The sequence below is a fragment of the Thermobia domestica genome, chromosome 17 (genome assembly GCF_964235325.1).
Source record: "Thermobia domestica chromosome 17, izTheDome1.hap1.1, whole genome shotgun sequence".
In the NCBI taxonomy this organism is placed as follows: Eukaryota; Metazoa; Arthropoda; class Insecta; order Zygentoma; family Lepismatidae; genus Thermobia; species Thermobia domestica.
Genome location: NC_137470.1, coordinates 185,463,329 through 185,481,005, shown reverse-complemented (window position 1 = coordinate 185,481,005; position 17,677 = coordinate 185,463,329). Strand labels below are relative to the sequence as shown.

General features: G+C 37.8%; 1 long non-coding RNA gene across 1 annotated transcript in view; it reads right to left on the bottom strand.

Moving 5' to 3' along the window:
* The window catches only part of LOC145673871 (uncharacterized), a 44,026-nt gene extending 26,705 nt beyond the window's left edge, over nucleotides 1-17,321 (bottom strand). Inside the window, exons 1-2 of the long non-coding RNA XR_014128836.1 lie at nucleotides 17,201-17,321; nucleotides 12,253-12,338 (exon numbers count right to left, since the gene is read on the bottom strand). This is a non-coding gene — a long non-coding RNA (uncharacterized LOC145673871). The remainder of the gene's footprint in view (nucleotides 1-12,252; nucleotides 12,339-17,200) is intronic.
* Between the last annotated feature and the right edge of the window lie 356 nt (nucleotides 17,322-17,677).

Genomic DNA, 17,677 nt, shown 5'->3' with positions numbered 1-17,677 from the left:
CCGGGAAAAGTTACGTGCAGGGTGCGCGTCCCTCCCAAAGTATCAGGGCGCGTATTTCGCCATTCACAGTGCATCTCTCTCTCTCTCTCTCTCTCTCTCTCTCTCTCTCTCTCTATATATATATATATATATATATATATATATATATATATATATATATATATATATATATGTGTGTGTGTGTGTGTGTGTGTGTCTGTGTGTGTATGTACAGGGTATTTCAAAACAACACCGACTACGTTTGGGAGGTGATTCCTAGCACCAAGATAAGACAAAAAGTATAGACCAACCTGTGTGCACAAATGCTTCCTTTCGGAGTTATAGGCTGCCGAACCCATAAAAAAATGAACTTTAAAGGTCTGTAGCTCCAAAACTATAGGACCTACCGTACTCGGGTCAACACTTCACTTGAGAACTAATATGTGCCCTATTCCAAAATCCATGTTTCAGAATCCTGCGATACTTCGACAACAATTTTTATAGAGGGAGTTTGGCTACGGGCATATAATTTGGAATGTTCACCAACTACTTCTACAAAAATTGTTGTTGAAACATCACAGCATTCTGAAATATGGATATTTGGACAGGGCACATACTAGTTCCTAAATGACGTCTTGACCCGACTACGGTAAATTCCATAGTTTTAGAGCTATGAACCTTTAAATTTTTAGGCAGCCTATAACTCAGAAGAGAAGCATTTGTTCACACAGGTTGGTCTATACTTTTTGTCTTGTGTTGATGTCAGGAATCAGATCCCAAATGTTGTCGGTGTTGTTTTGAAACACCCTGTAAAATTGAAATAGATCCAGCATTTAACTATATTTTTGCATCAAATGATTGAATATGTATTTCAGGCAAAAATTTTCTTGTAGATTTTATACCTGAAGAACTACATACAGTGTAGCCAAAGCCAAATTATCACTTAACTCAGTATGATGTGCTTAGTTAATAAAAAAAAATACAAAATCTCGATTTAAAGGCCGTTCAAAAATTTTGTGGCCCCTGACACAAAAACTAATTCTTGGCCAAGATCGAAATCTTTTGATGCATTTTTTTTTGATCATTCCTAAATTTTTTGTTATTTTCGTTTGTTTGTTTGTAGGTTGCGTTGAAATTTCAATTCTCTTCAACCGGGAATCGAATGCGAGACCCTGTGAACCAAATCCACTTCTAGACTATCACAGAGTAGAAAATCAAGAAAAACTTTGTATGTATGTCGTTCCAGACATAGAATGGGTTCATGGGTCGTGGGTCAATATGACATGACCCACTGCCCCTACCACCCACACTGACCCACTCTGAGTAACCGACTCACTACGATCCACGAACCCTCTGTGCTTAGTACATTGCAGACAGCATCTTCTGAACACTGGTGAATTTGTCTACGTTTTACTTTCAAAGCCTCCATTTTCTTCCTTTTTCATTTGTTTCAATTTACTTACCTGAGATGAGTATATCTAAGTGAAAAAAATAACTTTAGATGCTTTTGGTTATTGATATTTGTAATTGTAATAATAGCAATAGGACTTACTACTTGCCTTTCGAGAGACAGTCGAAATTTAAATATATATATTAATGTTTTTCTACTTTATCTTGATTAGAGACTTCCAAATTTCATCATATTTTCAACTGAAAAGTATCTGTAATTCAACAAAGAAATAATTATATATGATAATTAAATTGAAATTGATCATATTAAGGCCTATGGCAAACACTTCATCATTTTATATCGTCAAGGTCATATGCACCGGTATTGTAACAGAGCAGTGCTTGAGCGATTGACCGTAGAAATTCAAACTTCGATTAGTGATAATTTCACAGGCTTGTTTTATTACAAGTGTAAACTCTTCAATCAGGGGAAGGATTGCGTAGATCATGGGCCAGAGTTAATGACGATGTTCTTTTTTTTTTGGATAGTGGGTCACAGTGGATCATGGTGGATGGTGGGTCGGAGTGGGACATTGTCGCTGTGTGTCAGAGTGGGTCAATGTGGGTGATGTGACAGTGGGTCATGGGTCATGGGTCAAGTTTTCAATGACCCACGCCATCGTTGTGTCCTTCATTGTCAATAATTAACACTAAAAAATGCTCGAACAAGTCGATTATTTGCCTAACTCTATGGACTACATATGTAAAATATACAGTGTTACGTAAACATGGTATTTCTCTTCTGCTAAAGTGACACTTCCACATAGTGCTAACAGTGATACAGATATCCCTTATATTGATTAATAATAAGAACAAATACAATCTAAAATTTTCCTTCACCATTACTTAAATCTAAATCCAACCTTAAAACAGTTGAGAATGCTCCAAGAGCATTGCCAGACCGAACATAGAAAGAATGAAGAGATGGAGCGGGAAGGATAACTGTCATTGCTCCTGAATGTAAAACTAAATCATTTTATCCGCACCTTCTTCTCTTTCTCACAAAAATTAGCAAATTATCATCTATCTACGAATTACAGTTCTCGAGATATGGCTGCTTAAATATCCAGAAATTCGAACTTTTTTGTCCAATATCTGGAGAACGGTGGTCAGTTGGCCAGTAGACAGTTAATCAGTGGCAACCGGTTACTATTTGGTACCAAAATGTTTAACAGCCTCTTAGGTATTGATCGACACCAGTATGATCTCTGTGTGATTTACGGTTCCCGAGATTTGGCTTCTTAAATCTCCTGAAATCGGAACTATCTTTTGGCCAATATCAGGGAAAGGTAAGTCATAGAGAGAGATGATATATGTGTTAAACAATCTCTAATAGAATGTTAAACATTCTCGTACCGATATTAATTGATGGCCCCTATACAACTGGCGAGCCAGTTGGACAGTGGCCACCGGTTACTATTTAGTACCAAAATATTTACCATCGTCTTAGGTATTGATCAATGTCAATTTAATCTCTCTACAGCTTACGGTTCCAGAGATATGGCTTCTTAAATATCTAGGAATTGGCCATTTTTTGGCCAATATCACGGGAACTGTAAGTCATAGAGAGGTTATATTAGTGGTAATCAATCCCTAAAAGAATACTAAATATTTTCGTACTGATATTAATAGATGGCTACTATAAAATTGGCCAGTAGGCAGTGGCCAGTTGGACAGTGACCACCGGTCACTATTTGGTACTAAAATATTTACCACCCTCTTAGGTATCGGTTAACATCAATATCATCTCTCTACAACTTATGATTGGCGGGCTATGGCTCCTTAAACATCTAGAAATTGGCCATTTTTGGCCAATATCACGGGAATGGTAGTATAAGTGATAGGGAGATGGTTTTGGTGTTAGTCTATACCCAAGAGAATATTAAACATTTTGGTACAAATATTAATTGGTGGCCACTGGCCAGCTGGCCATTAGCGAAACCAGTTACCAATTAAATAATGGCCAGCAGTTAGTATTTGGTACCAAAATATTTACCATCCTTTTAGATATTGATCAACACCAATATGGTCTCTCTATGACTTACGGTTCCCGCGGTATGGCTCCTTGAATCTCTGGAAGTCGGCCAGTTTTTGGCCGGTATCTCGGGAACGGTAAAAGTGACGCAAAAAATTTAATCACTTTCTGTGATAGTTCTTGATACTCTATCGAATGCAGGGTTCAAAATTGAACAAACCGCAAATAACAGACAGACGGACAGACAGAGAGACAGACATAGAGAATTCAGCAACGAACTTTTTAAGTTCGTTGAATGTAAACCCTGTGTTGATTGTTAAAGTGAAGTAAGTGAAAGAAGAAGCTTCCAAAAAGATAGAAAGAAATTCTGAACGTCTTGTTGTGAATTATTCCCCTGGTCTTCGAGGTTAAAGTGATGCCAGAAGGAAACCAATAAATCTGTTTCCCGGAAATAAAAATGTTTCATGCATAATCGACGCGTTGTCAGGCTTAATTTAAAACACTACCTGTATGGTGGCGGAGTGTGCTCCGTAAAAGGTTTCTCGGCTGCAGCACCCATTTGGGCAGAAATTGACAAACTCCAGAATAAAGAGGTAATTATTCCTAATGAATCTTCAAATGAAATGAAATGAAATCTTTAAGTTTTACTTCCCACGAATATACCAGTTAGGCTAAAGGAGACGGTGATTATGAGAAATGAATGAAATGGTGGAATGAAGAAAGTGGGAGGAAACGGGAGAACCTCGAGAAACCCCACGAGCACAGTGTCCACCACAAAGTCCATACGGCGCGAGCTGGGATCGAACCAGGGACCCCAAGCACGGGAGGTGAACGCTCTACCACTGAGCCACCGCGCCCCCTCCTAATGAATCTTCAAAAGTTATCGGAAGTAATATGTGCGTTACAGTTAGGATTTTGTGGGCCACTTTTACCACTTTTATTACGACGATCTATGCCATTATTAGCCAGACCGCACATTGAAAGATGCAGGACAGCCAAGTGAAGACAGAGGGAAGCAGAAGAGGATGGGAAGCGAGAGCAATCACAATGTTGGAGAGGCATTTGTCTAGTATTTATTCCAGTGAATCACTATTACCTTCCTCACAGTGGTGTAGTTCTGTAGTAGAGCGCTTACCTCTGGTGCGTGGTGTCCTGGTTCGATCCCCGGCCAATTAAACTCGTGATGGACAACATCATGTTCATTAGTGATCTCTTAGTACGCCCATATCCTTCCACTTCCTCATTCCACAAATTCTTCCATCATCAATAATTTGCCTTAATCATCGTCTTCCTTAGCTTAAACTTCATAATCATCGGACGTTAAACTGAAATATTTCATGTCATGTTTTGTATAAATTATATTTATTGTCCTCCTTCATCCCTTCTCATAATAATAATAATAATAATAATAATAATAATAATAATAATAATAATAATAATAATAATAATAGTGTGGTAATATTCCCATTTCCTTTCCACATCCCAATGCCACTGGGCACTTACAGTTCATTCTGCCTTTTATGACAGTTTTCCCTAAGGACAAGAAGTTGTCGTGATCTCCACCCGCTCATCTGCACTGCAAGGTAGCTGTTGACACTTACTTGTTAGTACAGGTTGACTGTCTATCACGGGAGTCAGACGGTCTTCACCTAAAACTTTACCTGCTTTCTCCCACGAGGAGGTATAGGTTGGGATTTTCCCTTGGCTGAGCTCCGAATGCATTTTTCAATCCTCTGCAGAACTTCTAGAAAGACCTTGACTGATTATGCCATGGACTTTGCGGTGATTGCTTGGTAAAGTAAATAAAAAAAGGGGAAAAATAATCACGTGTACACCACATAAAGAATTTTGATTTGTATGAAGTGCTTTTTTCTCAATTAATATACAAACCAGAATGTGTAGTACATATGTGCCACTTTAGGTTTTAGTAGAGATTCTTGTGGAGACTAAATATGTAGTTGGGACGCTTAATTTGTTTTACAACACCGGTTTGCGCTATGTGTTAGCAGCTTTACTTTTTAACCATCAACGTTAAAGCCAGACGAGGTTGGTTTCTGCTATTTTTGAGATTAGAATTAGGATTTAGATTTCTGCGCTTTCACCATCTATGGCCATGTTAGCCCATCACGTATGAGGGATGACGTCCCTCGTCGATCATAATATACGAGGAAAGCAAAGAAAAGGAAAGAAAGGGAAATGAAAGGAAAGGAAGGGAAGGGAAAGAAAAGGAAAGGAAAGGAAAGGAAAGGAAAGGAAAAGAAAGGAAAGGAAAGGAAAGGAAAGGAAAGGAAAGGAAAGGAAAGGAAAGGAAAGGAAAAGAAAGGAAAGGAAAGGAAAGGAAAAGAAAGGAAAGGAAAGGAAAGGACAGGAAAGGAAAGGAAAGGAAAGGAAAGGAAAGGAAAGGAAAGGAAAGGAAAGGAAAGGAAAGGAAAGGAAAGGAAAGGAAAGGAAGCGGCCTGGCACCTGTATGTTAGGTTCCATTCGAGCATTTGCCTGGTGTGAATGAGGAAAACTCAGGAAAACTTCATTCAGGATGCCTGGCCTGAAAAATCTTTTACACTACTTCGAAAGAGTGTCCCCACCAGGAATCGAACCCGGGACTGCTCGTATCAAAGGTGATAGCGTTAGCGGCTATACTACACAGGGCCACACTGTGCCATTTTTGGCTTTGCTAGAGAAAGAATAGAATTGACATAGAACCCACTCATGGGAAGCTTAAATAATTAGTTAAGACCGCTTCTTCCTATGCATTACAATCTTTATTCTATACGGATCAATGTTAAACCGCAAGGGGTCGATTTCTCGCTCTTCCGATTTGAATAGGGCGTTAAGGGAAAAGATGGTACATATTCTTAGAACAGTTAATCGATTTTTGAAAAATGCTTCTTGTTGTGTCTTATCAGTTTTGTTCTGTAGGTCAATATAGAATCCGGTAGCTCTAGTGAATTTCTACCGCTTCCCGTTTTCGTAGAGATTTCAGTGTAGTGTTCTTGCAACGCTTAATCAATTGTAGACAACAGATTCTCTGGATATATTACCGTTTTTGTTCTATAGTGACCAAACTAAAAATCGTAAATGATCAATTTCCTCCAGATCCGGTTCTAATTTGGCCTAACTTTCGAACCATCTACATTCTAACGAAATTTGCTGGCGATTGATTAAAGCGAAGCTCCTTTTTACTTGACTTAGGCGTTCGCTTGTCCGGATACTTCTCCGAAATGTCTAAACCGTTCTTAACAAAATTTGACATGGTGATTTAAGAGCACGCGCTAGGTGTCGGAAGGTCACAGGAATAGAGTGGGTGAGTCATATTCTCTTTGAAATTATTATAAATATAAACTGGAATTCTGTTTTCTTCATTTATTGCAACAAATGGTAAGAGGACAAGTGGAAATTAATGTACAACTAAAAAAAAAAAAAAAGTTGACTTTTCAGTTCACTTTTTGAATATCGAAAAAAAGAAAAGAAAACGAAAGAAAGAAAGAAAGAAAAAGTCCACTTTTCAACCGGGCAGATCTTTGAAATCTTGTCATCGCAAATTGTACAGCGTTCACACTCCTGAGTGTCCTAACTCCTTTTGCACCACCGTGTATTTTTTGTGTTGTTTTCACTTGTTTCAAAATTGTGAACCCAACATGTGATGACTTTCCTTGCTGGCACAAAAGAACGAGGCGCAGACTAAAATGCGCGTTGTGCATGTACTGTACGTTGCCTTCACCATGTTTACGGGTCTAATGCTGCAAACATTGTTATTAAACTTTCCACCGTGTAGAACATCAAGGTCGCAGCCTATCAACCCCACCACAAAAACTTCCAGTGCATGCGGGTCTTAGAAAACAATGTGGTTTCATTGCGCAACCCTGTATATAAATGAATTTTGGTAAAGTATATTACTTATGAATGTTAAATATGAAAATTTAGAGCTTTCTATTTTGCACGATTTTAGCATATAATGTATAGCTTGGGTGAAGCAACTAGGCTGTAGTAAAAGTTATCTTATTTTCAACACGTATTATGCCTACTTTGTATTAAACAGGATAAATATAAGACTTTTTTTATTCTACAACATAACCTTTTGATCCAATTATTATGATTTCTAAATATTCAGGGAGCCGCGGTGCCTCAGTGGTACAAGGTACGTCTCTGCTGCGTGGGGTCCCCTGATTCGATCCCAGTTCGAACCAAGTGAGCTTTGTGGTGATAAACATCGTGTGAGTGGGTTTTCTCAGGTTTCTCCGGTTCTTCTCAATTTCTTCATTATTTCATTGATATGAGTTCTCATCATCACCGTCTCCTTTAGCCTAACCGGCATAATCGTGGGACGTAAAACTCAAAGATTTTGTTTCGTTTTATTTTCTAAATATTCAGATTGCGTCCAAAGTTGACTAGTTTCCATAATTTGAGTTTCACCATATTATTATTATTATTATTATTATTATTATTATTATTATTATTATTATTATTATTATTATTATTATTATTATTATTATTATTATTATTATTATTCGAAAGTCGCTTGTTAACTTGAATTATCATCACAAGAAGCGATATACTTGTGTAAAAGCACTCAACATCTTGAATAGGAGGCACTCACTCAGAAGTGTATGAACATACGTAACAACTTACGTTCAGGAGGCGGTTTCAACAGTAGCGTCAGAATGTACAGCTAAAAAATGGTTTCCAGTTTCTTTCACTGTAAAGTGACTGCAACCGAAAGAAGATGAGTGCAGACTGGGCATATATATTTTATTGCAGCGTAACTTCTCTTTCGCCTGAGCGATCATCAACTGAGAAACTGCATTTCAAGAGTGTTCCTTCAAGTGATTCTGTGTGAAATGTTTTTTTTTGAAGAATAGCCAGTCTAAAGAGTCAAGTACGCTTCCGAAACAAGTTATTTAGTTCCCGGTAAAAGCGCACTCGTATCTCAGTAATTAACTGGTTTTAACACCCACTCAATTTATGATTCTAACTGTCCCTTTCAGCTACAGTACCCAAACATATTTTTGGACAGTGGTCTCTCTCTCTCTCTCCCTTTGTTCTTTTTTAAATAAAATTTTACAAATGTTGTCCAAAGGCTAACTCCTCTCCAATGGTTTTGCCCTGTATCAGGGTTGAAAATTTCGGGACAACAGCTGCCGTGGCTATTTGATATCTAATGAGGTCTCTGAATATTCATTTGATTTTATTGGTACAAGGTGTGATTAAAAAAAGGAGAATAATTTTATTACAAAGTAATAACTTTGCAAGGAATTTGCTTTAATCATCTTCAAAGTACTGTCCTTGGTTAGCAATGCACTTATACCAAGTTGAATCGATGATTGGAAGCATTTTTGGAAGGCTTATTTTGGAAGAGTGTTCATCTGCTCTGTTGTGGCTCTCTCAATGCCAGGAAACGTTTCGAAATAGTGTGGAAACGTTTTCTTTAAGAACGGATTTAATTATTGAGAAGACCCAGTCGAATGGTGCTAAATCTGGTGAGTAAGGCGTACGTGGACATGAACACATTTTCCGGCCGAAAACTCGCTGATTAAAAGCATGATGCGGCACTGGACGTTTTCGTGGTGAAGAAGGAAGCCATTTGTTCATTTAATGAATGGTTAAAATGCTTTTCACGGACCCATACGAGATGTTTAATTCTTCAGAAAGCTCTCGAATAGTCATTCCCCTGTTTGAACAAATCATTTGTGCCACTTTCTGTACGTTTTAATCCGCTTTTGATGTCCAAGTATATCATTGTTCTGTTTGAACAAACTCCTTGCCGCTTTTGAAACGTTCATACCACTAGTAGAAAGTCTTCAATGCCAACGCTTCATCGCCATACACTGATTTTGACATTTGGTGAGCTTCTTTGGCACTCTTTTCCAGCTTAGAACAAAACTTAATGTTGGCACGCGAAAGACGCCTTTAACACATCCTCACTCTTCTGTCTCTGGAAGCCAACTAACATGTCACAACTCGTTCAAACTCGACATTGGCTGTACTAAAGGTTTAGGCTTGAAATATATACATCGATAGATGGCACTGTGCAACTGCATTCTCCGTACTTTTTGATCGCATCTTGTACAATGGAGTAGTGAGTTTCCCGACTGCAAAAATAATAAATCGTTCTTCTTTCATTTTAGCAAATTTTCACTTACCATTTTTATTATTTTTTTTTAATCTCAAATTAACGTATATTGTTCTTTTACCTAATTCTTCTTTTAAATAACAATTAATAATTTAAAGAGGAAACGGTCTCACGTGTACACTACGTAAAGCATCATGGTACTTTCTCAATAATATTGCAAGTGGAAGTTGTAGTGAATTTCTACTGATTCCAGTTTTAGTAAGGAGATTAGAATAGAGATAAACTATATTCTTAGGATGCTTAAACGATTCCAGAAAACCGATTCTTTGTAGTACTCCGCTTGAAGCGCTCTCACTCCAACTACTTACAAATTGAAACTTACAAGTTTCTTGCATAACTTGTCATTGGGTTGAAACAAATGAAATTGAAATGAGGAAAAAGCATTATCAGAGCAAGTGAATGTTGATGGAAGAATTGGTGGAATGACAAAGTGGGAGGAAACGAGAGTACCGCGAGAAAACCCATGGACACAACCTTTCTTGACCGGGTTCGAACCAGATACCCCATGCACTAGAGGTAACAGCTCTACCACTGAGCCACCATGCTCCCGTTATTGGCTTGCTAATTTTGTTGTTAGTCTTTTATTTATTTTCACATGTATTTCAGTCTTGTTACCCGTTTGTTATGTTATTTTGTGTAGGCATGTGCACCAGACGAGTCGAGATAGGATTTTCCTGACAAAATTCGAGTCGAGACACGACTCTTCCAATAGAGAAATATACATTTTTCGAGTCGAAACATCATTTTTACAGCACATATTCGAGACGAGACAGCTACAAATCTTGTCTCGAGCGCATCCCTATGCGCGTCTGTTTTCTTTTCTTTTATTTTTAATATGCTCTTTCTCAAATGACTGAGAATGATCTAGGATTGATTTATTGTAAAGTTGGAAATAATCTAAAAATTTATGACTTCTTTGATGTGAAAAGAAAAGAAAGAGGAATTTAAAAATTATTATAAGAAATATACGGACATAAATAAAGTTAACTTCCAAAAAGTTCGTAAAGAACTGTTAGTAATAATAATAACGTGTCCATCGCACGATAATACACAAATTCAATTTCAAATGTAAAAAAAAAAAAAAAAAAAAAAGTCTAAACAGAATATTAGTGTCATAGCATCGTAGCCAATATTATTAACAAGTGAGGTATCAAATATTTCTAAGGAAACTGTGTAGTTATTGATTATTCGTTTAAGTACATTGATATCATGCACGTCACAATAAATATGTCAGAGAAATTGGGTCTGGACCCATTTGGATCCTGTATTTTCTCGTTAAGTCCCGATATTAATGAGAATAGTACGAATTGATTAAGTGAAATTCCAGTAAGGCTACATCGTCATGTTAAATGAATCTTGTAGCTGTCATAAAAAAAACAAAAAAAAAAAACTTCCAACCCATCTTTCTATTTATTATTTAGATGTTACAACTTCTTGAAAGTAAGAAAGGTATTTCCACCTATGCAGAACTGCAGTCTAGTGGACAAACAGTGAGCCTCCTCATTAAAAACGTGCACTCCTCCTCCCTGTCCAAAAGAATCCGTTGTTTTGGAAGCGGTGAAACTGTTTTTTCCTTTATGTCAGCGAGAGGGCGATAGCAGGTAGCAAGCAAGAAAAAAATGAAATCTTTAAGTTTTACGTCCCACGGTTATGCCGGTTAGGCTAAAGGAGACGGTGATAATGAGAAATGAGTGAAATGGTGGAATGAAGAAAGTGGGAGGAAACGGGAGAACCCCGAGAAAACCCACGAGCACGGTGTTTGTCCACCACAAAGTTCACTTGGCGGGGGCTGGGATCGAACCCGGGACCCCAAGCACCAGAGGTGAACGCTCTACCACTGAGCCACCGCGCCCCCAGCAAGCAAGACGTCCCAGAAAGTTGCACACTGTTCAACTCCTTGCAAGATGGAAAAAATGTTTTATGACCCTTTCAAGACTATGTTTACATGGTAAAATATGGTAGGGTTTCAAGATTTTTTTGATTTTTTTGATTTTTTTTTTTTTTTAATGACAGCTACAAGTTCTTCTAACGTGGTAACCCGCTTTAAGGCACCATTTTAAAGGAGAACTAGTGGTGATACTAGGTTACGGTCTTGACTTCAACTTTGGATAGATGGCTTATAGTTGACGCTGATATAATCTGCGTATCTATAAATAAAGGAATTAGTTATTACATAATTACATTTGATAGTTGCGTAAATATATACTAGTAATAGTAAAATTTTGTGTCAAACGATGTTAGTAAATAGAAATCTACCATAGTGGTAAATGAATGTCAGTCCGCAACGACTACTTATGAAAAATAATTGAACAGGACTACAGTAGTTTTTTTTTTTTTTTTTTTTTTTGCGGCGTTCGCGGATAATTGGGATTTTACTGTAATGCATTATGATGATCGATGGATAATGAAAATGAAATGAAATCTTTGAGTTTTACGTCCCACGGTTGTGCCGGTTAGGCTAAAGGAGACGGTGATGATGAAAGATGAGTGAAATGAAGAAAGTGGGAGGAAACGGGAGAACTCCGAGAAAACCCACGCACACGGTGTTTGTCCACCACAAAGTTCACTTGGCGGATGGATAATGAAAAAAATATGAATAGAAGCATGAAAGATAAATGTATAAATGTATATATGCTATTCGTATTTTCTTGATGAATTTCGTCTAGCTAAGGGGATACTTACATGAAATATGACCTAACCTACTTAACCTAAACATACTCACCTTTAATGACTCATCTTGTAGAATGTCATGTCCTCGCTGGTGCCGGTGATGTTGAATAGGTACGCCTCGGGAAGATTCCGCCGAATCTGAAAGAGAAGGAAGAAAAGTTAAAAGTATAATGCAATTAAAATTCTAAAAGAGTGTATTTGAAAAATTAACCGTTTTAAGTAATAGTTAAATGTCACTTACGCTGTTTGTATTAGTTTATTATGTGTTCTATTTCTTGTTAACCTTGACATTATTGTATTCCGGAAACTTGCATTCTGTTTCTTGAAGTTTCAGCCAAATTTTAAAATATGTTAGCGTTGCATTTCGAAGTTTGTTATGCATGGGAGTTTCGTCTGTAGGATGCATTGGGAATTTGATGTTCCTTTCCAGAATTTTTGTTTCGGAAAACCCTGACTTGTGGTCGACGACAGTGATGTCAACAACTTGGACATAATATGTTCAGATAAGCGTTAAAGTTAATGCACACATGCCGTGTCCCGTCTGTGCTGTGGACCACGAAGTTTCATTTCACACTTTTACATTGAAAAATCATTGAGTTGTCTTTTCTAATTCACACATAATGTGCCGTGCTCCGACAGGTCGCCTTAAAGAGAAACCAGCCCGGTCGTGGCTCGTCGTCCGCGATCCTTCGTCTTTCCTCGGAGCACACGAATTGACAAAAATTGAGAAATAGTATACAAATTAGCAGCGGCTCGGCACGGCAGGACACGGTACGACACACACGGCATGGTATATGTGAATAGTTGCGGCCGTGGCACGATTTATCTGATTTATTTGAAGAGTCAGTGAGCTCTGCTGGCGACCGTCCCACGTCGCCTCGCGCTGTTTCGGCTTCGTGAGGTGCCATATTTAAAACTGCTTGTGTTCGAACGGCATATTACTACTTCGACCGAGTGAACACGTCTTGGTAGAGGCTGCACATAACAACATAAGACGCCGTCGAGGTTGAATTCACAGGGCAGAGCATCTTGTTATGTATTATCGTTCTTGCTCTATCAACGTTAAAACGCGAAATGACTAATTTCTACCATCCCCGATTTCAATAGAGGATGGGAGAAAATATTATCTTGGAACGTTAAATTGATTCCAAAAATTAACAATTCCCATTAACTTTTATCGCTTCTGGTCTATGTAGATCAATATTGAAACCGGAAATTGCAGTGGATTTTTAAGACTACCGGCTTTAGTACAGATATTAAAGAGGATTATGGACTATATCCCTCCGACATTTAATCGATTCCAGAAAACCGCTTCTTGTTGTGTATTACCGTTTCTTCTCTAGGCTGGCCAAGTTTAAAGCTGGAAATAACTAAATTGTTGGCATGGTGTCTCAGTGGTAGAGCGTTTATCCCTAGTGCGTGAGGTTCGTGATTTGATCTCCGGTCAAGTAAGTTTGTATGGGTTTTCACGGCATACTCCCGTTTCCTCCCGCATTATCATTTCATCAATTTTATATCGTCATTCATTTCCATCAATCATCCATCTCGCTTAGCCTGAAGAAAGCAATCGTGGGACGCTAAACTAAAAGATCTCATTTTATTTTAAAATATACCTTTTAAATATTTTCAATAAAAATATACTTTCCGCGTGAACAACAAGTATCAGCTAGTAATTAAATAAATAAAAAAGCCATACCAAAACATACTAAACACGAGACAAATAGATATTTAATCATTTCAACACGTATATTCATAGTTTGTGTGGGCACACTGCCAGATTACGACATGCATTAAAGCAGAAAAAGTACAAAAGAAAATGGAGGGTTAGTGTTGGAGATGGAAACCCTGTTGTATGAGGGAAGCTGGTGTAACACCTCACCGCCCTCATCCATCACTCATGAACTTCCGCGCTCCTCCCTACTTCTTATCCCCGCCATCATTTCTTTATTTCTTTGTTTTGCTTTTAGTTTTGAACTCTGGAAAAAGTGCATTATTCTTTTCTTTTTCGCGTCGTCATTTTTTTTCTTGTTGGTCCGAAACGGCTGAGTGAAATGAGACGCTCTGTTCTTCCTCAGCTCTCCCACGCAGACAGCAAAGCCCTCCATCTGTCGGAAAGAGCGGGAAACTACATCAAATATTATGCAGGTCTATTAGGAAGGATGTGGCTCTCTGACACTACACAACTCAAGAGTGCCCTCTATTGGAAGAGTATTAATTAAGATGTGTAAGTGACTACCTGTGTAAAAGAAGCCATCTTAGGAAGTTCTTTGTACGTGGTATCAAAACTCTAATTCCTCCATACCAATCTTTAGTTTTTTAAGTTATTGTACACCCAGTGGCGGCTCCAAACCTCCATGAGAGGGAAGTGACATTGTCAGGAGCAGCGAAAATGGCTTTCCCTCTCTTCCCAGGTTTATGGGCCTTTAGTAATGTTTCATTTTGGGAACACACATTTTGACGTGAGGCAGAAATATTGCATTAAAAGTAACAATGAATTTGCCATTTCATAATTATATATCCAGTACAGGGCCGCAATGAGTCCGGATCCTCGCCCCCCCTAAAAAAAAAGCTTCCTAACTCAACATACATTTGTACATTTCGTCAATAAAACTATACTTGTTTAACAGGAAAATAATTGATGCAGGATGAAAATTTGATCTTACGCTTTCTCTTATAATGTAGTTCTATCATTTTAATCCTGAAAATATACGTGAGAGTATTTTACATTTACTTATCGTCTTTTCGGATGGAGAATAATACCCGTTAAACACTGCATAGATATAGAGGCTTGTAGTATAGGACCCGTCCCAACAAAAATGTCTGGATGCGCACGTGATCCTGTATGTCTTACATACAGAATTATTAAACTTAAGTTCCAATGCTTTACTTAGCACAAAAAAACTCAAGCTATTGAAATGAATTAACTATTTTAGTTTAACGTCCCACGTTTATGGACTCATGTCCCTGTGGACCTGGGTTCGATTCCCGACCGGTGCTTCCCAATTTTCGGCGTCCACTCAGCGTTGTGAGGGAAAAAAGGGAAGTCCTGTGAAAACAAGACTAGATGTAGAAAGCTCCTGATGCGCCTGTTCGTGACCACGTAGTTCAGCCTTTCGCTAGCGGATGGCGCTGGAGTAGGCATAGTCTCTCAAGTGAGCCGTTACGCCAACTGGTTTGAATTTGGTTTTTGGTCCCATGATTATGCCTGTTAGGCTACGAGTGACGATGATTACAGTAAGGGAATGATGACGAAAGAATTGGTAGAATGAGAGTGTGGGTGGAAACGATATTGTCCACCACGAACTTATTCGGCCGGAGATCGAATCAAGGAACCCATGCACTAGAAGTAAACGCACTACCACTGAACCTTCGTGCCCCCCTCAATGTATTTAAGAAGTGAAAAACAGTAGATGTTTCCAACACTGGTGAACCTATTTAATTTCAAGGGATGTGTGAATTACTATAGAACGCTGGAGGTTTTCTCACTGGGAGTCGAACCTGGAAGTTCATTCCTGAAAGGAAATACACCAGTCACTTTTTTTTTTTTTTTTTTACTAATTTTGTTTTTAAATTCTACTTAATCCGATCTGATCGAGATACGAACATGGAAACTGTAAGGACAGCTAAAAATGTCCATATTCTTCATTAGAGGGGCTCGAATGGACATACATAGGCGTTCAATAGCACCTACACACTACATAGTTTGGAAACAAACAAGTTTCAGACTAATTCAAGTGAGCGTAGCAAGCTTCTACCATTTCACTCAATCGGTATGTGTGTGTTTGTAAGATAACATGTGTCGTAAAAGGTATCAAATTCTAATAAAACTAGGTCATTCTACCAACAGAAATAATTATGTAGATTGAGATTCCAATCCATGGGGAATGAGAGAGTGAGAAAGCTCACTCAAAATTCAGCCTTGTTTCAACTTTGTTCATTATAGATAAAAATAATTTTGTGGTATATATCACTCAAAAATTATTCGATTTTGATTGTTCTTCGTCACGAGACATAGAGTTTAAAATCTGTGAAGGAACCATGATAAAATCTCTTCCTCCAATCAAAGAGAAAAAAAAATGTTAATTTTCGTAAGAAACTGCATTTGATTTTCAAGCAACAGAGAGCATATTTCCTTTGAAAATTTCTGACGATTCGCATTACAGGGAGTTAAAGTAATAAACAATAAATGGGTTGAATTTATCCCCAGTACGCAATTAAGATGTTCTATGATAAACTTTGTATGAAAATATTTGTTTTTTCGTACGGAATACGGCACGTATATTTCTGAGGCTTTACAGCCAGTTTTAGTGCTTGACTTGCATTTGATTTCATTTAAGTTTAGCATCCCGATCAGCAGCAAGGCTATATGAGAATTGAACTTACAGTTGAACGTTGAATTGTAAACACATGAGTACCCGCCGGAAATCGAACCCTGCTCACCCAAGCCAAAAGCGCGTACACTAACTACTTAAGCAAAATGAAGTTCATGCTTGAGTTTGAACCAATCTAGACTGAGGGTCTGAATTTTACATTCTTAGCGTTCTTGAAAATATGTCTTACGATATCTTTTGTAAAAGCAATTTGATTTTGATAGAATAGTGTGCGTATATGTTATATGATGCTGTTCCTTAATATGTACTGCTTCGATGAAATCAGTTCTTAAGTAGTCAATACAGAGAAAGTGAATTAAACCGTCTTCTGATTTACGATGAAAATTTCTGAAAGCATATTCAATTTTTATGAAACATAGTAAAATTGTTAAACCACAAGGAGATAAAAATCTGGAATTGAAATATAGAATGTTTTCGCTCACTTTTACAGTGCAGAGAGCATTACTAGTATGAAAAATGTTCTTGGCATTCAATAAGCCTGTGTGCAAGTCATTACCACGAAGTTTATTTTTCTTTTAATGCGGAAAACTCGATGAATGGATTTCTAGAAACCGTGCATAAAACCCAAATATATAAATATATCTTCTTATAGTGGAGGGAGTAAATTACCTTGTGTTGGAGCCAGCAGTTTGACTGACAACCTCATTAGGATAGCAGCGCGACTAGTGAGAGAGTGTCTACATCCGTGAAACAAAATGATGTTGACTCCCAAAAGATTTTTTTCTGCTCTGGAAAAAAAAGAACAAAAAAATATATGCATGCACATTAACAAAGAAGAGAGACTGTTATGCTAGTGATCAACCACTGAAGTGCACGAAAAAAATTGTCACGTGAATCATATCAGGGTTCAAAATATTTTAATCAGTCGTTTGAGAAACCAGACTTATTAAAAACACACACATACATTGTTTTTCACGTTAAGATTGAAATAAAACCCAAATAGTAAACTGAATTTTATAGCTTTCAACACCGAGGTAACGTATGAACTAACCGAATAGAATCCAAAATGGAATGAAATCAAATAACTTCCTGCGTTTACGCCCCTTAGGCTAAAAGAGACGGATGACTAATGAAACTAAATGATTA